This window comes from Rhinichthys klamathensis, unplaced genomic scaffold (assembly GCF_029890125.1).
Source record: "Rhinichthys klamathensis goyatoka isolate OS25496 unplaced genomic scaffold, OSU_Roscu_1.1 h1tg000170l_1, whole genome shotgun sequence".
Classification (NCBI taxonomy): Eukaryota; Metazoa; Chordata; class Actinopteri; order Cypriniformes; family Leuciscidae; genus Rhinichthys; species Rhinichthys klamathensis.
This window is the reverse complement of record NW_026606701.1, coordinates 1,101,933-1,129,381: the sequence shown is the minus strand read 5'-3', so window position 1 is coordinate 1,129,381 and position 27,449 is coordinate 1,101,933. Positions and strand designations below refer to the sequence as shown.

General features: G+C 38.7%; 1 protein-coding gene across 3 annotated transcripts in view; it reads left to right on the top strand.

Annotated features, from left to right (window-relative positions):
• The window catches only part of bach2b (BTB and CNC homology 1, basic leucine zipper transcription factor 2b), a 106,765-nt gene that overhangs the window by 39,790 nt on the left and 39,526 nt on the right, over positions 1–27,449 (top strand). Inside the window, exon 1 of one of the 3 annotated variants that reach the window (XM_056259862.1) lies at positions 16,365–16,519. The exons of the other annotated variants lie outside the window; for them this stretch is intronic. The gene's annotated coding sequence lies outside the window, so the exon portion shown is untranslated. Of the gene's footprint in view, positions 1–16,364; positions 16,520–27,449 lie in introns of those variants that run through there. 3 annotated transcript variants of the gene reach the window in all.

Here is a 27,449-nt window from a genome sequence, read left to right as displayed (position 1 = left end):
TCTTGATTTACATTCGCCACATTATCAGCATGTGAGCGGCGTGTTGGTCTTTTCTTGAATCACTCCTGGCAAGCCAAATGAGATATTATGATATGTACAGTACTGTTCATAAATTTGAGGTCAGTAAAATAGTTTTTTAAAGAAATTGGTACTTTTATCCAGATAGGATCCAATTGATCAAAAGTTACAGTATCAATGTCTTGTCAGATTTCTGGTTCAAATGAATACTGTTCTTTAGAATTTTTATTTATTTTATTAAAGAGCTCTGAAAAAAAATGTATCATGGTTTCTACACAAATATTAAGCAGCACAATTGTTTTCAACATTGTTAATAATAAGAGACGTTTCGGTTTTAGCATCAAATCAGCATATTACACTGTAAAAAATGTATAAGATCAATAAGTTATGACAACATACAGTATGTTTTTGCACTGCTTCAACTTATCAAAATAAGTTAAACAATTTTCAACTTTTAAAATATTTTTTTCTAATTTATACATTATTCAACTCATTTTTTGAGTCAGTTTAATGTAATTTAGGATGTTTGAAGTTTATTGTTCTTAAACAATTAAGGCAGCAACTTTTTTTTACAGTATAGACTGATTTCTGAAGGATGACACTAAAGACTGGAGAAATTATGCCGAAAATCCAGCTTTGCTGAAATTTATTCAAATAGAAAAGTGTATTGCAGTGTTCCTGTTTTTCTGTATTTTTTTTATCAAACAAAAGTCTCATATGCTTGTTGAGCATAAGAGACTGCTTTCAAAAACTCATGCATTTTCTATTTAAAAATTTTGTTAAGATGTGTACATTAAGTTTTAAGAACTTCTTTTTCACTTTTTTTTTTTTGATGGTTACACCGCATAACCTATTTAGAGTCATTAAATTGCAACCTTTCTTGAAAATGGTATAGGATTTTCAAAAAGCCAATATGAATACAAAGAGCATACAGTCAAACCAAAAATGATTTAGACACCAGATATAATTTTTGATATTTTTTTACTAGTGGGTGCAGGACACTCTAGTTCATTTTATGTAAGTGAGGATAGCAAGGTGTCTGAATAAAATTAGCTTTGACTGTATTTCTAAGATTTTCCAAATAACTTTTCAGTTTCTTTTTTGTGGACACAGTATAGCGAACAGAGTAACAGGGTGTCAACATACGGAAAGCTGTGAGCGAGAGCCAGACATCAGCCATGTGATCACAGTCTGTTCACACCAGGCTCTCCTCTGTGCCCCGCTTCAACCAAGCCAAATGAGATCATCTTGTGTATTATCACATGTTCATGTAAGTGTGAGGATGTCTGCGGACAGGGCATATGCGCAGCTGTCTGGATAATTCACAATACAATGATGTGGGTGCTTCACTCTCAGCGTGTTCGGAAAGCGCTTCCATGACTTGAGCCGTCTTGGGAGAATTACTGAATGCATAATGAACGGGACCCCTCTCTGACACGCCCTTCTCATCAGTTACTTCCAAATTTCGGTTACACAAGAGAGTCCCACTCTAATTGAACTTCCTTTGATGTGGTGCATGTTTGCTAAGCCTCCTTATTCAAGACTCAACATTTAACAATACATTTCTCATTTTCATCTGCAAAGCCAATTAATTTCTCAAACGGAATTGAATTTCAAAGACAGTGGATGGAGGGAAATTAAGAACTAATGTTGAATTTCTGTGTGTTCATAGCCGACTTAAATTATGGTGCCGTTGAATGCGTAGTGGCATTGTCATTTCTATCTCCTGAAATTATGCAAAACCTACAGCATAAGATCATATCAAGGGGAAAGTTGAATCATTGATTAATATGTGATAACTTAAAGGAATAGTTCACTTAAAAATGAAAATTCTGTCATCACTTACTCACCCTCAAGTTGTTTCAAACCTGTATGAATTTTTTTCATCTGTTGAACACAAAATAAGATACTTTAAAGAATGTTGGTAACCAAACAGTTGTTGGACCCCATTGACTTCCATTAGTATTTTTTTTCCTACTATGGAAGTCAATGGGGTCCATCAACTGTTTGGTTAACGGCCTTCTTCAAAATATCTTCTTTTGTGTTCAACAGATGAAAAAAATGACATAATTTTCATTTTTAAGTAAATTAGCCTATTCCTTTCATTTCAAATCAAAATATATACATAATTAGGAAAAAATATTACAAATGCATTCCAAAATCTTATTTTCCCACACATTATTCACACTTTTATGAACTGAAGGAAAAGAAAATACAGACAATTAATAGTTTTTTTTTTTTTACTCCACGTCATTTGCTTAATTTAATTTTATTCGTGGCTAATCTTTAATCAAAACAATTATTGTTCTTTACATAGACATGATGTATAATGTCAAAAAAGTTGACATTATACATCAACATGAATAAGTATTTTTTAAGTAGAGTTTGCTTTTACACAAAATTATTTTACATGTAGAAAATGTTTATTTTAATTATTTTTTAAAGCTATGCACTACCATTCAAAATACACTATTTGATCAAAAATACAGTAAAATTATGAAATATTCTAACAGTTTAAAAATAACTGTTTTCTGTTTTAATATATTTTAAATTATTTATGTTTTTTCAGGATTCTGACATTTGTCACTTTTGTCATCAGTTGTGATCAATTCAATCTTGCTAAATATTTTTTATATATATATTTAAATCTTACGGACCCCTAACTTTTGAATGGTATAGTGTACATATATGAACAGCCTTTTCGAAATATGATACATTTACGGTGCCACACCAAATATTATGGACAGTTTGCAGGCGACACATCTTACCCACTGATATTTCTAACCCTGCTCACCTCTAAAGACAGGTTACTCAAAGTACCGTTACACCTGAGGAGACGCTTATAGTATGTCATTATAGATAGACTGTTTATTCATTCAGTAAATAATAGCAGCGCAAATGTGGTTTGTTTACCTAAATGTGGACAGAATATGAATAGTGTGTTTGGAAGTCATTCAGGCGTTTCTAGCGAGTCTGTACTATTGGGCTTGTGGAACATTCTATGACTCATCTCTGGCACCCACTGAAAAGTTATGACTCAGAGGAAGTAGCACACACATCTCAGAACATTTTTTTGTGTTCTGTGCCATGCGTGTGTATTAAAGTGTGTGTGTGTTCATGGTGAGAGACGTTTCGTTCTTGTGAATAATTTGTCCCTTAATTTAAATATGAATCAGAACAATGTGGCAAGAATTTGTGAAGCTGTTTGTTTTGGCTGTTAATGCATTTGAAGATTGTGTGCATGCAAATCTCATCTCAACCACGTCTGCTCAGTTAGTGTGTGTCGCATGTGTGTTCTGCACGTGGGTGTGCGTACATGTTCATATGTGGCATTATTTCTCCGTACAACCACGGCAGAATTTTTCCATGTGCGTATGAGCATGTTTACGAGAGACTGCATCGGTGGGTGTTGCGTGGAGTTTATGAGGCCCTTTGAACGAGAGCTGTGGTCCCAATTATCTGTCGGACCCCTCACAAGCGTCTCGTCTCAAACCCCGTGCCCCAGTCTACCATCCTCAACCTGTCATTTTCCCCTCTTAAAGGGGACAGCACCGCCTCGAGAGCTTAGGAAGAGGGGATTTCTCCACATAAAGTTGAAAAGAGGATTGTCATCCTGTAGTAGACTTCTCCCCTGAGGTGTTATGTCTTTGCTTTGAGTTTTGGTGCAAAGTTCAGAAAACTCATATTTTTTTACATGTGGCACTGACTTGAAAGGTGCATCCTTTCATCTCAAGTATGCATGTGGGTTTGTGGAGTATGAAAGGAAAGGACCACACAGTGTACGTGTATGTTTTAATAGTTTTTTTTATATGTAGATCCAAAAAGGATTTGGACACCTAAGCAATGTTTAAAGTACTTGAAATGTACTGTGTAGACAGCAAAATATCAAACCAAGTGAACTTCACTTTTTTTAGCCATTTTATTTTCTCCTCAGTTTCTCCTCAAGTTCAAGTTATTTTTAACAATATCAAACTGTGAATGCCAATTTTCCATTTTTCCTTTTTTTTTTTTCTCATTAGAACACCATAGAACTGTACAATTTTGGATCAACTGATAATAAAAGATCATTTAGTATAGAGATCATGATTCTGAAGAAATTATTATTTCATTGGTTTACAAAGCCTTTAAGCTAACTTTAAGATTTAACAAAATGACCAGAGGTTCTGACGAAATTTGCTTTGCTTCAGTCTACTTAAAAAAAAAAATACAATAAAAAAGAGGTATGTGAATAAAAATGAAGAAATGTGTGAATCAAAAGGTCGCCCTAGGTCGATATGTGTTGGGTAAGTTACTCTACAAAGTAATTAATTACTAGCTACTAATTACATCTTCAACAGTGTAATTAGATTACTGCACTAATTACTCTCTCTAAAAAGTTCTACTTTCTTTAAAAAAGCTCTCTGCTTTTAGCCTGGTTAAAACCAGACCATTCTCAGTTGTAACTGAGTTATGGTCTGGCAAAGCGTCATAGACAAATCATTTCCAGAGGGGCGTCACCAACGGACGTCACGGATAGACCTAAACCCAATCCGAGCGATGAAGGAGATGATGTATGCAGAGTGTTGTTGTTTGCTCGGTTTTTAACAAAAAGGAAACGTTCAAATCGCTTAAAACAGATGCGATAGCTGATTCGAACGAGTGATGTTCGACGGCGGCATCCATCTTTGTAATGTAGGCTACAAAATCTGCTTCAAAATCCCAGCGCCGTCGTCATCGTGTAAAGCCCGCCCCAACGTTTCTGATTGGTGCCTCGATTTCGACGGATTGGAAATGGGCTTCAATGAGCTCTTTGCCAGACTAACTTTCAGAGCAAATCTAAATTTGCCGGAAGTTGTCTGGGTTTTCCCAGGGTACTCTGCTTTCTAAATCCCATATCCACCTCGACCAGTTGAACAATACAAGGATAGACATGAAACTGCTCTTTTAATTCTTTCAATTAAATAATATAAAATGCCATAAATTATTCTTAAACTGACCAAAGTGTGTAAAGGGAGACGGTTAAATTAAAAACATACATTTTAACATTAAATTTTTAATTTTTAAATCAACTGTTGTTTTATTTAGAATTGTTCTATTGTCTATACAGTATTTTATGCAAATACATCAGAAGTAACCTTAATTAAATAACAGAAATTTTAAGAGTAATCCCTTACTTTCCTTTTTCATAGGAAAAGTAATTAGATTACTTAGTAATTAGTTACACCCAACACTATATATACACACACACACACACACACACACCAAGATATGAAATCTAGTCTGAAGGTTGTTGCTAAACATGCTACACAATGGCACCCTATACATCTGTTGTGCCACTGAGTGCACCTATGTAAACAGGAAGCTTTTGATGTTGTAAACTGTCATAGGTTACTTTGGGTCGGTTGTTGAGGCTGTAGTTTTGGTGTTTTCAGCCGGTGCAGTGCGTCAGCGCTCCCCTTAAATGACCTGCAAGTTTGCTGTAACTGAGTCACTCTGCAGCGAGGCGATGAATGCCTGGTGAGTCATCACTCGAGATCGCTGGCAGGTGGAGGACTGTGAAAAGGCTTTTATCAGGCTCAATGATTACAGTATGAGAGGCACAGCTTGATGCGTGGTGATTCATTCAGAGCCGAGTATGTCTGCACTGAGCATTCTTCTTCAATCTGAGCAGTATCTAGACAGACAAACATAGTCAGTGTATTCAGTGTTGTTATCAGGTACTAGTAAATACAAGGTTTGCATCTTTACAAATTCCACATCTATGTATTTTTGAGCCAATCACCTGACCCGTGCATGTGACGCATCTCATTAGTGTTCAATTCCTATCGCCTTTCATGTGAGGCATCGATCACATAGAATGTTGCAACAAAAGGAATCAATGGCCGGGGTCCATGCGAGGTCTGTAGAAGAAAACATTGAGCAGATTGAGTGACGCAGCTGTAAATGGCCACGCACACACACATGCTGGCAGAGCATGTGAAATGACTGTGGCTGTGGAAGCTGGAGATTGCTTTCAAAACAGTTCTTCTTCAATTTCAGCAAGTCAGAAACAATAGTCAACTAATGGAAATTCTCGCAGTGAGAGATATGATTGTGGAAATGAGAACATATTGATTCTGATCCTGTTCTAAGTCAGAATTAGTCAGAATTGTGTAGTAAAAATGTTATAGATTTAGGCCCAATCCCAATTCTACCCCTTACCCCTTCGTCTACCCCTAACCCTTCCCCTTCCCCTTGACCCTTGAAACGGAGTGGCAAGGTGAAGGGGTGAAAATATTCCCCTAAGAAATGGGACACCACTACTACACGGTTACACGTCATTATACGTCGTCGCTAGCGCCTACGTCACAGGAGATGCGCCGATGTTTATCACAAACTTCCAAGATGCTGTCGACAGCTGCATGGGTTACAGCTATTTTTTTGCATTTGTCTTGTGAAGCACAGTAACGTTTAACAGACTCACTCCCAAAGTTGTTTTGCCTTGTATTTGGACTTAAGGAAATGTTGCTCGTTGTCAACGCGAAAACGAATTATCCTCCGGGTTTCCTCAGGTGTCCCTGTTTGATAAAGACCATACAAGACTGGTTGATCTGATCATATTGCAAAAAGCACGAAACTGTAAGCACCGTTCGTTTACATCGTGTTCACATATAATCACAAAAGAACAATGCGTTCATAGCAGATGTACTGTAAAATATAAGCCAATTCCCTTCCGCAATTACATTCACCAGTTGACATGAAAATATGTTGCGGGACTATCGTTAGCAAACTTCAGCGATGTTTTTTTTTTTTACAAACATTTCTTTGAAGAAACTGACCGTAAATATGAACACAAGATTGAATGTAACATAAAGGAAATCATTATTTGTTGTTAAAAATGTAAATATTTTTGCGTGGGCAGCCATTTTGCGTCTGTAGCCGGTGTATGCAGTGACACTTCTCATACCCCTTCGTTTGAAGTGTGGTCCCGAAAAATCTTCGTTTGAAGGGCTATCTGGCCCTTCCCCTTACCCCTACCCCTCCAACCAAACGAGAATTGAGACAACCCTACCCCTTCACGTGCACGCGCAAAACAGAGGGGAAGGGGTAAGTGAAGGGGTAAGGGGTAGAATTGGGATTGGCCCTAAGTCCATCCGTCCATCTTCAGTGTCACATTATCCTTCATTCAAATCATTCTAATATGCTGAATTTAGTGCTCAATAAACATTTCTTATTATTATCAATAATATTTGTTTCTTAATATTTTAGGCTGAGTCTTACTCCTATCATTAAAAGTCATTAAACGGCTAGCTTGCTGACCAGCAACAAGGCCCTGTCATTGCTCCCTGAACTGGCTAAGCTCCAGAGAGAGCAGAGATTGTATTGTACACTTAGATGCGTGTCCTCACTGTCTTGATGCAGTGGTAATATAAAATTAGCAAAAATACAAAACAATAATAATAAAGTTTTTTTTTTTTTTTTTTCTGAAAGACAGATTTTGCTGAAAATGTATCACTAAAGGTCTAAATGTATCACTTAGACCTTCTTATTTAGTTTTCTTTTTTTGCTTTTTCCCTGGTCGATGCAACATCATGCAAATTCACACATTCAATTTTTTGCTGTGTAAAGAATGTACCGAGTCCCCCTTTAAGAAGTGATTTCTTAAGCAGTTTATAATGAGAGTCTTTTCTTGCATAGAATGTTTCGTAATATCATCTGAGAGTTGAGTTGGATTCATATTTCATTCCTGAGCCCGATCCGCGTTTAGTGTGGGAATTCACATCCCTGTTTAATAAAGAGAGCGGATTAGCCATGCTTTCACAGTCAGCCGTCTGTGTATCTGCAGAGTTAAACGGAGTCACAAATGGGCTAGACAGGATGCCACACAGACGAAGAAGATGCTGATTTTTATTTTCTCCTCTTTGTGGTGGACAAAATCCTGTCCAGTGTGGAATACCATGTCATGTCTATGTACTTAGTAATCATCCCTGGAATAGTTATATGGTGGACTATAAATCTAAATATGGCACAGTTATTAACCCAAACCTGACACTGGAAAATTCTGGAAATGCAGGTTCCAGGTGGATGTTTTCACCCAGAATATAATGAAAGATCACATAAAAACCTCTGACATACTTTGACATCATATTTTTTATCCTTCTCATTCTTTTTCCATGTTATTCATGTTTTTTTTTTTCATCTCTGCAGTCTGAGCCATTATAAAGCCATTGAAGGATTAAAGGCGCTAAAAATAGGCACTTACGCAGAGTGGGAATTAGTGCGCTGCTTCCTTCATAAACAAACAAGCGTGGATGTGCGCCGCTGGCCTAGGCGGACCCGTCTGCCCAGGGCTACAGGGAGTCATTTGTGGCCTGTGGGAGGTTGACCTCGGTCAGGCACTGTCGGGTGCATGATTCCCTCTCGCTCGCTGCCTCAGAGACGCACGCAGACATGGAGCCTGGAGTCCAACGTGTGGGAGTAGTAACACAAGAGACGGGCCAAAACGCTTAATGATGCTAAACCGCATCCGTGGCTAGCGGCACGCACCAGCCCTCGCATTCTGAGAACTGCACCGAGACCAGACCAGTCCAACCAAGCCGGACCCGACCAGACCAGGCAGTTTCAGACATGTCATTTCAAGCTGCTGACCTGCTGCGTGGCCTGTCTGCAAATAGCAACGGCTTCCATGAGCGTTTTCACTACGAGGCGAAACTAGCGAGGGCTGTTACTACACTTGGTTCAGAAGGGACGTTTTCCTTTCTCTCTTTCTATTCTCTCATGCTAATTGTTTGTCATCCTCCTCCTGTTTCTCACTATCCCTTTTTCTTTCTCTGAGACAAAGATGAAATCGTACTGGGTCTCTTTATTACTCAGCGCTTGAAGCATCACATCATTAAAAACAGGGAAGATCATATATTCATAAATGAAAAGAGACGGAGACTTCATCCATATTTGATTTGTAGGGTTCAATAATTAACATGTACAGTTAGCAGCACACTCTTAAAGGCATAGTTCACACAAAAATGAAAACATTCCCTCATGTCGTTCCAAACCTGTATGACTTTTCTGTATGATTTCTTCTGTGGAGCAAAAAGTTATTTTGAATGTCTAATTTTAACAATTTTGAACGTAAGCTCCAAAAAACACTGAAACATACCATTGATTACCATAGACTATTTGGGAGCAGACGTCACAGTTGTCACTGCAGCTGTATTGTGGTTGTAGAAAAACAGTGGTAACAAATGGAGGAAAACAGGTGAAATCCTCGGAATAAGAGACAAAATGTCTTCTTGTGGCTTTGGATGTCAGAATCAGAATGCAATAAAAGAGAGTCTTCATTCTTACAGAATACCGTGGTCGAAGATGCCATTCGAAGCTAAAAGTGGACGCTTATAGTATCAAGCCATTAAACGGACAGACTGGTCTGATGAAACCTGCAATGATTAGTTTACTATTAGAACATGAATTTGATGTAAACAATAGGTCTACATAATACTCATTTATGCAGTTCATAGGGGACATAATGTATCAGCATGAAATATTTAAACCTATAACATTTTACATAGATAACATTTAAATCTATAACATTTTTACTACACAATTCTGACTTTTTCCTCACAAATGTGAGTTTATATCTTCCAATTCGGACTTTATAACTCGCTATTGCGAGTTTATATCATGTTTCTGAGAAGATTGTTGCAGGATATAAACTCACAAATGGAAAAAGGCAGAAAATCAAGTTAATATCTCTCAATTAAAAATTTTCTTCTCAGAATTTTGAGATATAAATTTGGAATTGCAAGAAAACAAGTCAAAATAGTAATATAGAAATGACCTTTTTCACCCTTTTATCCCATGGCTTCCATAGACTGCTACTGCTCCGCCCAGAAAAACATGACATCTCTTTTTTCAAACACCCAAATAGTCTAATCTGGCAGTTAGACATTTTTCAAAATATCTTCTTTTGTGTTCTACAGTAGAAATAAAGTCATACAGGTTTGGAATTACTTGAGGGAGGGTAAATGATGACAAACCTTTCATTTTTGGGTGAACTATCCCTTTAAGCTCTATTTCAAGAAGTGGTTTCTTTTAGTCAAATGACAGCTGGTAGATTGCCGAAAGCAGCTTAATGGAAAATGTGGTTTCCAAAGAGGGGCTTATTTTTACCTGTCCTCACTGTAGTACTGAGTCATTCAGATTAACTCGAGACTGTAACAGCCATTCGTCTGAGTTTAATTCCCTCAATCTTCACCCTGCCTCTGAATGACTAACCTGGGCCCGAGCTGAATCATTCTAGCGTGCTTTTTCTTCTATTGTTTGGAAATGTATGATCACTGGTAATATCATTATTACTTTATGAATAAGATACTATTTATTCTCTTTCTTATAAATCCATCTCTTTCTTAAAAGTCATCTTCGTGGATTTTCCTTCAGCTTGTAATGTACAGAGTGGGGTTCAAAACATGTGAAGAGCGTTACATTTTCCTAAATAAAAATGTTTACATCTTATCAGCAAGCATAACAATTGAGTGAAAAGTTGAATTCAAATATTTCATGTATTCGGATTGCCCTGCTTTTGCCTTAATAACAGCAGTACTTGAGCTGCATGAGTGTCAAAACCTGATGATCATGTTCTCCAGCATGATCTGAGAAGATTGAATGGAATTCAATGTAATCAAGAATGTCTATCTGTACAAGATTCATTTGACTAACTCAAAACTATTCACAATTGAGAAATTTGGTGTGTTTCTAGTTTTAAAAAGACTTTTGGGGTCTCTTTTGAGACCTTGCTCAGTGGTGATAGAATTTATTCATCACATATTGTTGGGTTCAAACACGAACTCTTTCAGTCTAGATCTTTAACCACTAAGCCACACTCAAAAGATTAGGCCCCGTCCACACTACTGCGTTTTGAGACCTTTTGCTACGTTTGCACCTCCCGTCCAGACTAAAACGGAAAAAACGAAGACCTAAAACGGAGAAGTTTAGGAACGCTGCAGCTCCGTTTTGCGTTTTGAATCTCCGGAGGGCGTTTTAGTGAAGACGGGTCAAAACGGAGGACTTTAGAAACGATGACGCGGAGGCTCACGCTCGGCTCTCTGGTTGGGTGTCATCAGTCATGGCAAGCGTTTCTGACTTTAATGTCTTTGCTAGCAGCTGTTGTGAAAGTAAATTCTGCCTTTTTTTAATGCTATAACTGTGTACATGCGCCGGAGGCAAGCTATTATTCGAGCGATCTGTGACAACTCCCGTGTGCAGCGGCGGTATCGAACGTACATGGAGCGTCGCTCTTTGCAGAGGTAACTTAGCTACTTTCTTCTTCGTCAAATCTGAGGAATTAGTCCATCTGTTTCCTGTTTACACCGGCACGCGCATGCCCAGTGTAGGTGAATGGTCACGTGATCCGCGTTTTCAGTCGTTTTAATGTGGACTGATATCAATTCTAATACGCAGCTAAAACGCTGGTGTGGACGGAGATCGTATTCGTTTTAATTCTCCGTTTCTAAACTAAAACGCAGTAGTGTGGATGGGGCCATGTGTCCCTTCAATTGAGGGCAGGTATGCATGGTGCAGAATGGGTAACTGCAGAGAGGGCCTGTGCTGAATGCTGTGGAAGCAACACATTTTCAGGACATTCTTTTCAAAACAAACTTCAGGATATTGCAGATATCTGGCATTTCAAATGTTTGTTACGTTATTTGGCATACACTTGTCAACCTCTATAGGCACTTACAGTGAATGAAATGCGCATAAAGTAAATGTAGAGCAGCATTGGGTTAAGACAATAGCTGTACAGTTCAGCTGGCCAGTACATCCCCTGAGGGACCCATGGGCCCTTCATGCAAATGTATGTGTGAATTCGCCCCGCATCCTGTATCGATATTGATGGAATTCAGAAAGATCTGCATTGCTATTCTCCCAGGCTACACAAGGTGTTAAGATTCAGTGTTTTAATCAAGATTGTATCAATATTCTGCAAGATTCATATTGATCCCTCACTACTGCCGGTGACCCTACATCGGCTAGCGAAATTCTGCGGCATAATCAGTATGAAAACAGATGCTATATCTTTATTGACACAAAACAGGCCAAGTGCGTATGTGTGGGTGGATGTCAGTGTGCAAGAAAAAGAGGCAGATCTCTGGCATTTTTAGAGCATCTCGATGACTGAAGTGCTGAGTTTTGTGGGAGCCTTGTAAAAAAAAAAAAAACTGTTAACGGATAATATTCGAATAGGTCAACAGCATAAATCTCACATCCCAAATGTCAGATGGCTGATAAAGGAAACCCTGTCACCAGCACAAAGCAAGCAGTGGGCAGAAGCCTCCCACAGTCTGACACCAGTTAAACACTCTACAGGTTTAAGCTGATCTGAATATTTCCACTGTATGTTTATGTGTGTGCGTTTGAGAGAGAGAAATATTTGTTCTCTAGTTCTTAGTCAGCCTCATATGTGTTTAACCCCAAACCCACAGGTAGTCTCAGTTGCGCACACTTGGGATCATAACCTTTAAAACTATGATTTATCTGAAGGAGAGTATGCGCACTCACGCACCCAGGCAAATACACAGCCGTTTAAAGGGGAAAAACATGGGTTATGACTTCATGGAATACAGAAAGAAGAAGGTGATAATGGCAATAATATTGTCTTAAAATATTGGTTACTTCTCAAAATGTCTAGACCTCTACAGCACCACCCAAATGTCTTTTTAAATTTCTTAGTTTGAATGGAGGTAGCAAAATAAATGCAATTTGAATTTGAATGCGAGGACGTAAGAATTAAAAAAAAAAAAAAATTCAAAGAAGTTTTTTAAACAATTATTCATTATAAGAGACTACAACAATTTGAAATGAAAGTTTGACTTCTAGATAGATAGATAGACAGACAGACAGACTGACTGACCATTAGACATTAGACGCCTATAAGTAGTGCCTGGGGCCCTAGTGATCAGCTTGCGCTGTATGTGCAGAGGGGGACCTGTGCTATGCACATTCCGCATCCTTTGGCAGTGTTGGGCCGTGTGGTCTGAGGCTTTTGCGGCCCCTGATAGTCTGAGATTCACTCAGGCCCAGTCCATATTCCTGTCTTCTCGGTCATTTTCGAAGGAATCATGTTTTCACACCTTTATTTTCTCTCTTGCTATATTTGTCGCATCTCTCAGCTGCTGAGACCTATGAACGGAGAACCTCAGTTGTTTTGGAAAACTACGTGTCTTACATGCGCGTATGACACACGCACTAGCAAATGCACATCTCTATGTGCTTATATTAGCTCTTAGCATTTTGTCACCAGGACTGCCAGCACGTTATCTGATCCTGAATGAGTCCGTTCTACTTTGTAGCTTTTCTAAACACATGTAGAGACTGCATTTTACTCAAGGGTAAACAGCATGTAGTTGTATTTGGAGTAATATAAAGTCTGACAACCTCAGCATAAAATCTTAGTTCCCTTTTGAATGAATAGTGCTTTGAATGTATAGGCCTACATGACAGGTTTGCAGAAAAGGAACAAGCTACTTTATCAATGAAGCAGCCATTGTATTGACACCAAAAAAAAAAAAAGGTGATCCGATTTTTTTCCATAAAAAATGAAGAAATATATTTCTGACATGAGATACGCCGTTTAAACGGAAGTGTGCAGATAAAAGGAATGTGCAAAGAGAGTTTTGCAATATTAAATTGTAAATACTGTATATAATCTGTGCAAATGTTCATATTCCATTTACACTCGCATTGTTTTCAAAGACACACATGACACAGTTTGTGAGAGTGCAGATGTGGGTGGTGCTAAGTGTCACTTCTTTCCTATGGGGAGATTTTCCATTACCTTCTGTTGGGTTGAGGTTTGTGAAAGAAAAAAAATGATTATATATATATATATATATATATGACTCTAATATGATTTTGCTTTTAAATTCTTCCAGTGATGCAGATGCACATCCCATTTTCTAAAACAGTACTCTAACGGGTCTAACCACCAGTTAGTTATCTGGGTTTGTTGATTCAACAGCGGTCAGGCTTGAGTCGATGGTGTGTGATACTGTATCTATGTGTGAATGGATTTATGAGTATGTAAGCATGCATTTTTTAATTAGAAAAGTCATATCGGTGATGTCTTGGGTGGAAATCTCTGCAGGGTAGCTGCAATAATGCATTTGATGATTGACACTGGCTGAAACAGGGAACTACACTGCGACCAAAATGGTCGCATATGCGACCTTTTGAAATGCCATTGCGACCCTAATTTTTAATGGGTCGCAAATGTATCACCGTTTGATTATTTTTGTACCTACCTAATGTTTTAGGCAATATGCTATGATTTACTATGAGCATTTATTAAAACAGAAATGTGTATTTTAAGAATACGTTTTATAACGCGCTCTGAGCATTCAACACATCAAGTTGGCTTCGCGGATTCGCGCTTGTTTAACTGAGAGAACGAGCAGAGAGAGTGAAAGCCCCAGTCGCGCGCGCGCTCTCTCTCCCTCCCTCGCTCATAATAATGAATTGAGTTGACTGAATATCTTTGAGAATACACGATGGTAAAAGGTCGGAAGACCGAAGTTTTTTTTTTTCTGAACTACCACTGGTTGTGAATTGTGCTAAAATAACGTTGCCTCATCTTCTCTGAAAAGCTCCACACATTCAGATGGCATAAACCACTCTTTCAATAAACAAAACAAAAAATCTATCTGGTGATGAAATGTTTTCTGTGTTGAGACAAATCTTGTGCGATGTCCTAAACTGCCTGGATAATCACACAACGTGTGCCGTGGTCCGTTAATGACACGTCCGATTCGCGAACTGACTCCTTTGAACCGATTCACTTTAATGAATGGTTAAAATAACAACTGATCTGTCCAACACTGAACTCAAGAGTCATTCTAGAATTATTCATTCTTTCCAAGTAGAGCTATTCAAGTCATCTGGTGAAATTGTTTTTATATCGCAATATATATCGCAGAAAAATCAAATATCGCAATGTCATTTTTTTACCAATATCGTGCAGCCCTACTGTAAATTCTGTGGCCCTTCAATTGCAGGACTGTCCAAATTTGTAACTGCGTCAAAACAATTCAAACACGAATCATTGAAGCTTCACAATGACATATTATATTTATTTCACTTTTCCTTAAGAGTTCAGAAGTCTGCCCATCTGTGCCAACCATAGCATGGTGAAATCCAAAAGAAATTAATTTAGCACTTTATTGTGTAGGCTACTGTATTTTCTATTGCAGTAAATCTATCCCAACCATTTTTAAAGAAAACAAGAAGGCATGTGTTTTAAAAGATGGAGAGTAAAATAAAAAGCACATCTGTATGCAATACAGTTTCACTATTGGTCATTATTATCCAGAGCGGCTTACTATATAAATAATTTGTGCGACCAAATCATGTTTTGCGCTAGTAACTGAAAAAGTTAGTAGCGCAAGTGCCACCAGTGGAAAATGTTAGTGTAGTTCCCTGTGAAACAAAACCGTGTGTGCGTGTCTGAAACGTGAAGAATTTGCTCAAGGTGCTTAAGGATTATCGTTAGAGGATGTTATGATTCTCTCTGTGTTTAAAACATAGGAATACCTGTTTTTCTCTGAGAATATGATCACAGCCTATCTGTCAGCTCAAACTTGACTATAAATGGATGCATGAAATGTTGACTTACAGTGGCTACATTCACACAGCACCAGAATACAGTTATCAGTTCTTTAAATTCGATGCTAAATAGATTGATGGACGGACGGACAGACAGATGCGGGGCGGGCGAACGGACGGATAGATAGTTTATCAACAATACAGTTCTGTTCACACACACTTTGTTTATAAACAGGAGTGAGAACTGTTTTCTGTAACCAAACTGCCTCGTTTAAATTTGCAAGACTCCGATCCACATTTTGAAAGAGAATTGCACCTAATATGCAATTTTCACAGCTTTCAAAAGAAATCGCTTCTGTAAGCTGTGTGTGAACACATTATTTGAGAGTCACACCTTTTTATGAATATGGTTATAGCTGACTGTTTTTATAAAAACACTTAAAATGTCTTAATTGCATTTTACTTTGATTCTTGAGGCGGTTGAGTTAGATAGTTTTAGATTAGTTCTCTGATTCAGGGTGTAAAGATTGCAGTTCAGCAGCAAAGATCTGTACCCGTTCAGGCATAACATAGTGAGAGTGTGTGTATGTGCCCAGTCTGTTACCATATAAGACTTGTTCATGACTCATGCTGCTTTGTGACCTGCAATGTGGGAAGTCATGATTCATACAAGCTACATTTAATCAACCTCAGCTCAAAATACTCAGGCATGCGTGACCCCCTCCCCTGCTCTCACACACACACACAGAAACGATCAGCTCCACAGATGCCGCCAACCTTGTGTCATTGTGCTTGCAGTGGCCTGAGTTCAAAGTTAGGTTACGTTTACGTAGATCTAAAACAGCATGAATTTTTTTTTATTTCCTTGGAATGGTTTTGTTTGCCATTGGAATTTCCAGACTATCCCATCATCCCTTGCACTGACATGGTTCTGCTGTGACATCATTCAGAGGTAACGATGCTTTCATCAGATCACAGAATTTCTGTTGTGAAGGCTTTTATGACGAGTACTGATTTCATTAATGTGTGGCTTTTTCTGTTTTATGCGTAATCAATTGGAATTTAATATTGTAAACATTCGAGAAGTTTGAAATTTGCCTTTTGCTGATTAATTATATTTAAAAATAGATATGAGCTTTATTTTAATTATATTATATTGCGTTATATTATATGCTGACATGCTCTTTTTGACATAATGTTCTGAGGGGGATTGAAAATGTTACCATTTATACAAGTATTCTGTCTCGTATTCAGAAATAATCTTAAGCAACCTGCACAAAGCAAACTGACCCAATGAAAGAGTTAAGGCATGCTAAATGAGTGTGAATCAATCCTCTGCGATCAGCACTACCAGAATGTGACCTCTGAGTGCCCTGATGGTACAACCTGAGTGTTTCATATCATAGCGGAGATAAACGCCACCTCTCTTGAGCACAAGCAAGATAGTGTGCTTTCCTTTTTTTACTGAGTGTTTTTCTTAGATGGCTAATCTCTTGTGTGTTTAGTATTGATTTATTCAAAGAGTGTTTTGGTCTGCGTCTACTACCTCAGTGACATCGAGTCCAATGGTGAGAGAAGACTAGTTTTGACTAGCGCTTGATTTCTAGCTACACTACCAAAAGTGGTCAAACACATCTGAGGATCAGTGATATTGTCCATGTGTAATATTTTGTTGTCGCTTATGTTATTTCTACATGTCTGCAACACGCAGAACCTCGGGCGGTAGGGGTCGTGAGAGATTGATGATGATGGGATCTGGGCTTCTGCCTACCCCAGCTGTACAATAACTCAAGCAAAGCCGTGCCCCCTCTACATTTTCCATTGTGAATAAGTCGCACTCACACACACAGCTGGCAGTCTCAGTCATGAATAATTAACAATGTCTCTGCGTACTCCAGGAAAGAGAGAGAGAAAGGGATGATGCATAGCTCTTTCTCTCCCTAGAGGTGTAGCACAAGCAGACAATACTATTGATTTCTGCCTGAGCAAGAGGCACTTGAATCCATTTAGAGATTGAGCTGGGCATAATGAACACAGACATGACTTCATACCTTTACCTTGAAGCAGATCACCATGCTTGTATAAACAGTCCTTCCAGAAAAACGCGGAGTTTTTTTGTGATTGTTGCGGGCAAAAATCCTTGATTACGCGGCCTGTTTTCTTTAAAAATGCGATGGAATATGCGGGATATTTATGCAATTTTTTGCGATGAAATTGCGGGAACTTGCAAAATTTGCGGGAACTTGCAAAAATTGCGGGAACTTGCAAAAACTGCGGTTTGATGAAAAAGAGGAAAAAAAAGTGATTCCCCCAACACCCTGTTCTCACCAGGCTACTACCTTAATGTAAAGAGTCCTTTCTTATTACTTCCTATGATAAGCAGCATACTACATCACAGAGAGTGCTGGAAATATTTAATTTCTCATCTTGTTTTATTTCAGACTGTAACGAGTGGAAATAAGGTGTGGCCCCTTTAAGAGCTGCGCGCTCCCTGTCTAACTGTCTGCAGTATTATATGTGCCATGCGCCTAACACCCCATGTGTGCGGGTAATTTCTGTTTGATGCTACTTCTTTTATCTTATTTTGTTTATTAAGTAACGACGTGGACGGTAGAACGTGTGACAGACAGTTACGAGTTCGATTTGCGAATAAAGTGCGAGTTGTGAGATGCCAGTCGCCTCCGTGAGTCTGTCTGGCCTCTGCAATCACTTCAGCTGTGAGCTATCCCTATTTTTCTTCCCGACACAACGCGTTACAAGACCTTAATAAACACATCAAACTTACAAAACATTGCTGAGTCAAACAAGTTCTGTAGCTTTACTAGAGGAATATGCTACAACTTCAGTAAAAATAAATAAATGAAATATTTTAAAATAAAGTGTGCTCCTGTTTTACAGCTTTTCAATGATGTTCACGTCGCGTAATTACGTCACTTCATAGCGTTCCCATGGCAACAGGGGGAAGTGGCTGCTCTTGTGTGAAGCAAACGCAACATTTTCCAACTTTCTGCTAAGATATATGTGACTTTTTTGCGACGAAAATGCGGGGATTATGAAATCATGCAAGCCCCGCATATTTTGCGCGGAAATCAGCAATTTATGCGGCGAAATTGCGGAGTATTTGAAAAAATGCGACCCCCGCATAAATATGCGGACTTTGGCTGATTTTGCATTGAATTCAGCGATCGCATAATCGCGTTTTTCTGGAGGGACTGTATAAAGATGGCATCACAATGCAAGTAAAGAACTGGTCATTTGAACAAGTACAGCGTTTTCTTTACGCAAGAAACTATTTATAAAGACTATTTTATGTTTTATGTATTTGAGGAGTGGAGAAGAGTGTCTTATGGTTTATTCACACTTGGCATGTTTGGTTTGATTAAAACGAATCCTGGTGTGATTCCTGTTAGTGCGGGTTAATTGAATGTGAACGCTACCATCCAAACTCTGGTGCGCACCAAACAACGGGATCGAGACCACTGAAAAGATGTGTCTCGGTCCGCTTCCAAACGAACTCTGGTGCGGTTTGAATGAAATTTGAACGGAAAAAAGCGGGACATGATGTCACAAGAGGACAAAAGGACAGAGTGCTCAACCACAAAGTTTTTTTCTCATCATTGTCGAGATGTATGTTGCCCATCTCAGTTCTCCTCGCAGCAGATCGTCGCTTGTGTGTGTGACGGAGGGATTCTTGCCGCTGTTTTGATTCCTTTACACATTTTATAAGCTCTTCACGTGTAGGCAAAATACCATCACATGTAGGCTACACACTCACAACGAGCGCATTTATTCCAGCACACAGCATTGTTTTGGATGTTCAGTAAGTTCCGTTGCGAAATATACACAACAAAAGCCGACCAATCAGGTTGGGAACATTTCCCTATGCCTTTAGGTTCGGTATCTTTAGGTTCTGTGTTAAAATGCCAGTGTGAATGCCAAGTGGACCAGGACAAATGATTATTTATTTATTTTTGGTCCGAACCAAGCGAACCGAACTACAAGTGTGAAAACACCCTTAGTCTAGCTTTAAATAGCCGTGTATAGCATTTCATCTTTAATAACATGGGATTTTGGCTAAATGACAGAAAAAAACATAGCGCCCATATAGCTACAGTAAACTTTATAACCTGTAAGTTGATGAAAACATAATGCGATGCACTGACTGCCTCAGATGCGACCATTCTAATGATGGACAAAACTTAAAATTGCTATTGCATAATATAATATAATGACACATTCAAGGTTTACGCCCAAAAGCGATGTTGTAATGTTGATGAAAGTGTGAAATGTTTGGCCCCTTTATGGGATTGTAATATCCTAGTTGTAATATTTCACATTTTATTAGCGTGATGACCTCTTAAAATTAAAAAATAATATTATTACTTAAAAAATATATAAAGCCTATATCACTTTAAAAATAGAATATATAATATATCCTTTTAAATATGATTATATTTTTAAATATGCGTGTGTGTGTGTGAGATCATAGTTTTAAAAACAAGAAAGAAGGAACAACTTTTGACCTCAATCTGCAGTGAAGTCATAAAATTGTTATCGGTATTTCATATACGTAGAATATCCTTATTACGTCTGCTGTGTCTGCCGGTTGTGAAACTGTGCGGTTGTGTTGACTTTAATCTGATAAGCTTGTCTGAAGTATGACTGAAGTGAGCTCAGATAACACTTAGTTGTGTATTCAGCACAAAAGAGCTCAGTCAGGATGTCGGTCAAGGCTTCCAGAGGCATAATGGGATATCTGCATCGAACAGGCACATTCCCAATCGATCTAAAGATCACCATTCATCACCATGCATAATATTTCATGCTTCCTCCACTGCCTGGACCAGTTAGATCTTATCTTAAACAAAACTGTATAGCCAAATTTGTGTCTACTGTGCCAGTTATTCCCAACCAGAAGTAAAAACATGGCTTTGTTAAATTAAGGTAAAGTGTGTAATGATGGGGGAAAGAAAGTTTGGGAAGTACTGTATAAAGCCTTTTGCGTGCAGACCCAGAGGTCACCAGTCATTTATCTGCATGTGGCTGAACTGGAAAGCCCCAATGAAAGAATAAAGAAAAATCCCTTTCTCATTTCTAAATCTGTCTGTTTTTGTCGTTTCTCACTCTAGTCACCAGCTTTTTGCTGTTTTCTCTCTCCTTGCCTCTCTGTCTGTAAGTATCTATCATGTGCATGTAAATCACAGACAAGCCTGTTAGTAATACTGAAAGAAGGGTGTTGAAGAATTGTGTCGGGTGATTTGGTTTCTTACACTTTCACATAACCTAGTTCCTCTTGTCAAATGTTTGGTGAGGTGTGCTTTTGACCTAAATTTACATACAATGCTGTGGCAAATACCGCCTTGACCTTATTAGACCTCTTCCATAAAACAAAACACCAGAACTCATTGACGTCTGCTGAAAGCAGGTGCCCTGTGTGATACTTATGTGTGTGATCATTTGTGAATTATTGTGTCAAGACCCAGCCAAAGTTAAAGAGGCTTTAATTAGTTCTCAAGTAGATTTATTGAGGATGAAACTCTCCCGTAGTCTCAGACAAGGGCAGGATAGGAGTAAAGTGTTCTATGAATGAGCCGTTATTAGCTGTATAATGAATGATAAGGGTGATGTGGGGAGGACTGAGGGTGAAGAAATGAAGGTTAAGTGTTGAAACTTCAGGTAAACTTGAGAAAACAGTCAAAACGGAATGCATTTATAAAAGCTAGAAAGCAGACCATTTAAAGCTGCTGTAGGTAACTTTTGAAAAAATGTATTTGCTAAAACTGTCATCATGTCCTGACAGTAGAATATGAGACAGATAATCTGTGTAAAAATCAAGCTCCTCTGGCTCCTCCCAGTGGTCCTATTGCCATTTGCAGAAATACACGCTCCCGGTCAGAAACAACCAATCAGAGCCAGGAGGAATGTCTTAGCAGTGTCAATCATGCTCGTGTACGCGCTGATCACACCCCTCTCTTGCACAGCGCGAGCCGTCGTCCAAACTCAAGATTGCTGGCGTGCTGCAGCTGCTTATGACGGAGAAACAACCTAAACTGCCAATTCTCGAGTGACACCTGCTCATAAAACAAAGAGGTAAAAGGAAAAAGACTGATGACGATAAACAAGCGAAAAAGAAAGAATGACACAGTTGACTCGGTGTCAAAACTCTAGCCGCATAACATGTAGATAAAATGTCACGCACTCTGGTAAGCAACAATTGAAACCTGCTAATTCACTGGCTTGTCATGTTGCTGAAATAATGTACTAGCACACCTTATCTAGCATTATATATCGCTAGAATAATTACTTACATACTGTAACGTTAGTTACCGTTATATTAACGTTATCTTACTAGCTATTTATGACTTATAGAAAGAGTGCAACGTTATAAAGTTACATGTAGGCGATTGCAAAATACATAATGATTTGAGGACCAAGTTTGTAGTCAAAGTATGGGCAGGCCATAGTCAATGTAAAGCATATTATTGACGTTTAGTCCCTATTAGTGAATGTGCCATATAACGTTTTATCCGCTGTTATCGGTGGCCCTGTTTACTAGCCTGCGCGTTCACGACAGGCTCCGCTGTGGAGGACGAGCTGTGGAGGGAGGGCTGTAGCGCAGCAGATAGCAAGGGGGTGGGACCTGTAAGTTGTGCTTGTTCAAATTTTCAGGCTAAGTCAACGTTTTCTCAAAACTCCCTACTGCAGCTTTAATTGAAACATTGATTTTATGCCTTGACTAGCGACAAATGGTGCTTGAGGTTCATATTTTAAATTTAGGACTAAATTAAACTATGTTGACAGATTATATTAACATATACACTATTAGTTGATATTTCAATTAGCTAATGTGGACAAGCAAGAAAACAAATTTGAGCAAATGTGCTTTGCCTTATGGGTTTATTCTATTCTAATTGGATTGATACACAGACAGAGCAGAGCAATATCTTGGATGTGTTAAGGTCATCATCACACATCAAAAGCTTGGCACCCACACGCGAAATCTAGACTTCAGCTTTTGCATAAATGATGAAATTGAAACAAATTTAGTGGGAAAGTGGAAATTTTCTGCTCTTGTCAGTAATGAGAAGTGAGTTGGTAAAGTCTCTTGAACTTTAAGAAAGAAAGAGGTACATTCCTCATAAGTGCGTAGGAGAGCCACACAGAGAAACGGTAGACTGATTATGTTTGGCACTAATGAAGCATGATTATGTATCCTGGATATCCAGTTAGCATTGAGAATGGTAATTGCATTCCATTAGGAAAATCACTGAAAGTGTATTTATAAAGTAATTTTATTCTTATCAAGTGCTTATTACCGATATGATTGAAAGGTTAAGGCTTTCTGCATGTATAGATCAATTTGAAGGAACAGGGTATGAGCCTGGAGCCTATTTTTTATCAGTAATAAAAATGGATCATGTAGCTAGTCATTATTGTAAAATCAAAAATTATTAAAGTGGTCCTGTATCATAATGAAGGGGTTTATTTTGCTATAACAACTGGCTGAATACACTTTTTTCTACCTCCTAATTACAATACCCCTTGCCAAATTAATAAATAAATAGATATGAATTATTTATGATAAATTTTTTTATTATGTGAAAAGCAAGAGACAGCAGAGTGATGTAGGAAATTAGATGCCTGGGATGATCATAGCAAAACAGATGTATTTGACCACAGATGATTAACCAAACAGAATCAAGTAGTCCAGAGAGCTGTCTATAAAACATTGACATGTCTTTTTAGTTCTTTAAAACAGCCGATGCAGTGGACGATGCAGATTCTTTACAGGTGCAAAAATCTTAGCAACAAGAAATGCCTGCTTTTATATCTTGTGTTGTTTTGTGATATTTCCCAGAGGCTTTTGTAACTATTTCCACCACATCCAGCACCCGTTTTCCCTTAGTCAGTAGAAGTATGATTAATAAAAAACATGACAAAAATCCACATTCATTCAAAGCTTAATTAAAAACATCTAGGAGAGACTGCAAACAGGACTCCTGATGATGCATTTGCAAATGTGTTTATATTGTTTTGCCTGACAACCCTGCAGCCTTGCAGTAAAATTAAAGCAGCAAAATAAAATATCTGTAGGAGAAATGTCACAACATATCCTATAAATAAGTAATATCATAAATGTGTCTTCAGTTTAAGCATAAGCACTTAGTAAGCCAAACTTTGCCAGCGGCTTGTACTCCAACTGCACCAAATTATATCTCAGTGTGCACAAATTAAATAAGCTTATTAGTTCTTCATTTGATCTTAATCACAGAGACCTACAGGATCAATATGAATGTGTGATGCAGACTTAGATTATCATTCTGGGCACTCCCACAAGCCTTTTATACCATTTCATGCACCAGATTTCCACACATGCACAACTGGAAAAGAGTGATTGCCGCTGAGGAGGCATGTGGAGGATCTCCTTCAGACAAGCACACTCGTGCATGGAGAGAGCCAGAATGACTTTCCTTTGAGGGACATGAAGTATCATTTACTGTACCTTTTATTTCTGTAGTCAAGAGTGTTTCATGGAGAAAAAAAAATCCATCTTCTGTCAACTAATGATCGAGAACAACAACTTTCAGCATCTCACAAGCCCACTGCATATGAGAAGGTCCAGAGAGGGTTGTTCCTGCACTGCTGTGCATGAATCTAAATGAGAATCTGTAGCCCGTGGCTAATGTTTCAACAAAGCAGAGGAATTATGCTCATTCCAGGCCCTTGTCTTTACACATTACCCTCTGTAAGAGGTGTTTACTAAGATTCCTACCCAATTAAGATAAATAATTCTAGGAGAGCTGTTAGAGTCCAGCACGGTAACAATCGAGACTGTCCTCTGCCACGGATGAACACACTATCAAACGCTGCTCTAAATGTCCATTATTGTCATTCAAGCCCACTGAGACAGAACCATTAAAAGGGCTCCATTAGTGAGTGTGCACTTTTGCCAGAGTATGTGCATGTGGAATAGTAGGATTAGTCATAGACGCTGATGATTAATACCCAGCAGAGCTGGAATGTAATGAGCCATTAAGTCTGTTTTAGTGTCAGAGGGTTGAAGGAAATGTACTACCGTTTTCTAGGCTCAGATCACAATCCTGTACAAGGTGTGTGTGTGTGTGTGTGTGTGTGTGTGTGTGTGTGTGTGTGTGTGTGTACACTTGTACAACTATCTGAAATGCAGGTTTGGCTTTTTGGTGTCATCACATCTAAAACCGCTACGTAGTTCATCGGATCATTTGCTAAAATGCCAAGTTGAATGTAAACCTATATCATGCTAGGATTTAGCGTGCGGATTAGCATAAAGCAAATCAATGGCTTATAACACTTCATCTGCAGTAATGGTAAAATGAGTGTTGGTAACGATTATGCAATCGGCTATACTAGTTACTGATGCTAATGTTGACAGCAGTAGCGCAATGAAACTAAGTGGCCAACGATTTGAGAAAGGTGTCATGGCACTTCCCTTAAAGGGGTCATATAATGGTACATGCACTTTTACAAGTTGATTGTACTGAAATGTGTGTTGGCAGTGCCTGTACACAAACATCATATAATGATAAAAATCCATCCAGTGGTTTTGTTTTAATCTCCTTATATGTTTTCCCTGCCTCAAATCCAGCCGTTCGTTTTTGTGACGTCAATAAAACGGACGCCCCTCCCATGATTGTTGATTGACGGGAGCGTTTCAACACAGACCCGCCCTCGCACATGAGGTAGCTGTCAATCATAGTCTGCGCGGCGCGGACCGGCGCGGTCATTGTTGATGTGCCGGAGCACTGTCTATGAGCAGAATGGCGTCTAAGCGATTGTGGTGTTCTGTTCTTGGGTGTAATAACGAACACAGCAGTCATTTTAATGTTCCTGAATCCGAACCGCTTAAGACGCAGTGGCTGTGTTTGTTTTCGAAGGGAATATTCCCCACGAGCAACGTCAATGCTCTCATGTTTGCGCGAATCATTTCACACACCAGACTGCTTTATAAACGAGGGTCAGTATAAAGCTGGATTTGCTAAGAAGCTTTGCTAAAAAGGATCGGTACCAGATATTCGTGTTCCTGCTGAACCTCCAGAAGAACGGAAGTGAGTGAAACGTTTTATTAAACTTTATATTAATATCTTTGCAAATCGCTAGCTGCACGCTTCACAATGAATGCGTCTAAGGTTTACACTCAGTCAGGGTACATTACGGCATGTTTTCTATGTATGACGTTCTCAATATAATTCATAATTCCACGTTTATATTGTGTTATTGTGTCACAAACGGTGTATGCACAGAACAGAGGGGCGGAGTGAGCGCAGCTCATGATCATTTAAAGTCATATGCACTGAAACGGCGTGCTGAAAACAGAGCTGTTTTTGACCAGGTAAAATAAGTGTTTTCTTACAATACTAATGAGAATTTTTAATTAAAGTATATTACAAACTTTTAATTTAGACCCTAAAGAATCATATTAGCTTGTACAAAAATGGCATTATATGACCCCTTTAAGAAGAAAATGTACCAGTACCATGTAAATAAAATGCATTTGTTTCACTGTAAAACCATCACAAATCAATGTGAGATTATAAAACAGTGCAGTTGAAGAAGCTTGCACAATTGTTTTGCAATCTTAATTTTTGTCTGTTAGCTTGATTTTAGCTTGATTCCTTTAAAGGGATACTTCAGGATTTAGCATTAAGCTTTGTATTAGTAGAAAACCTGTAGTATTTTCGAATTACCGTGCTTTCCACCCTCATATCCCCCTGAGACGAGAGATTTATGTATTTTTTGTCTGGAAAAAATCCTCCCATGACGCAAAAATCGTCATTTTGCGTCATCAGAGGATTTTTTGGCCAGAGGCTAAAGACTACAGGGGCTGTCCCGCATGTTCTCAACCCGCCCATAGAGGGTGGGATCTCACTCACAGAATGTACACATAGTGTCAGCCATCTTTTTTTTGGAAGCTAAGCTAGCAGGCTCTTGTTCTGTGGAGAAAGCTGAGTAGTAGGGGTTACCATCCTCTTTTTCCCCGGACATGTCCGGCCGTCGATGTCCGGGATTCAGCTTTTGCTTTCTGCAGTCGCCATTCATTGTTTACATGCACATCTTTTGTTTCAATCTAACTGAATTCATTCCGATTGGTGAATCTGAATGTAGTGTTTACATGACCGCTAAACAAGTGATCGGTTGATGTGCGTTTTTAACATTGCTAAGGAAATCCCCTCTCCTCCGTGAGAGATACGAGAGCGGTGCGTCTCACAGGTGTCGCTCATCGGTAATCACGCCACCGGCCTCGCGTCGTTCTCCCGCGGCCCTAGCCTCGTTTTGCTCGCCACAGTGAACATAATGAATGGCGACTGTAGAACGCAAAAGCCGAATCCCGGACATTTTGGGCGATCTCAAAACACATTTTCGGGCAGACTCATCACGGAGACTCACTAGTAGCCTAGACTTGTTGTTTAACTACTGCGCTCTCTTACCGGTAGGCGTGGCCTCCTAGCGGAGCGAAGCAAGTGCATTCTGGGAGTTGTTGTCTTTCATCCACATAAGCCAAAAATACATTTTCTGGCTTTTCTCAGTCTAGAAAACTCCAAATTCAAAAATAATTTCACATTTCTTCTACATAAAATACATAAAATAATATGCTTAATACCGGTTTTCTATTGTAATATATTTTAAAATGTAATTTATGTCTGTGATGCAAAGCAGAATTTTCAGCATCTGAGATTTTCAGCGTCATTACTCCAGTCTTCAGTGTCACATGATCCTTCAGAAATCATTTTAATATGCTGATTTGGTGCTCAAGAAACATTTCTTATTACTATCAATGTTGAAAAGAGTGGAGCTGCTTAATATTTTTGTGGAAACCATGATCTTTGCTGAATAGACAGTTCAAA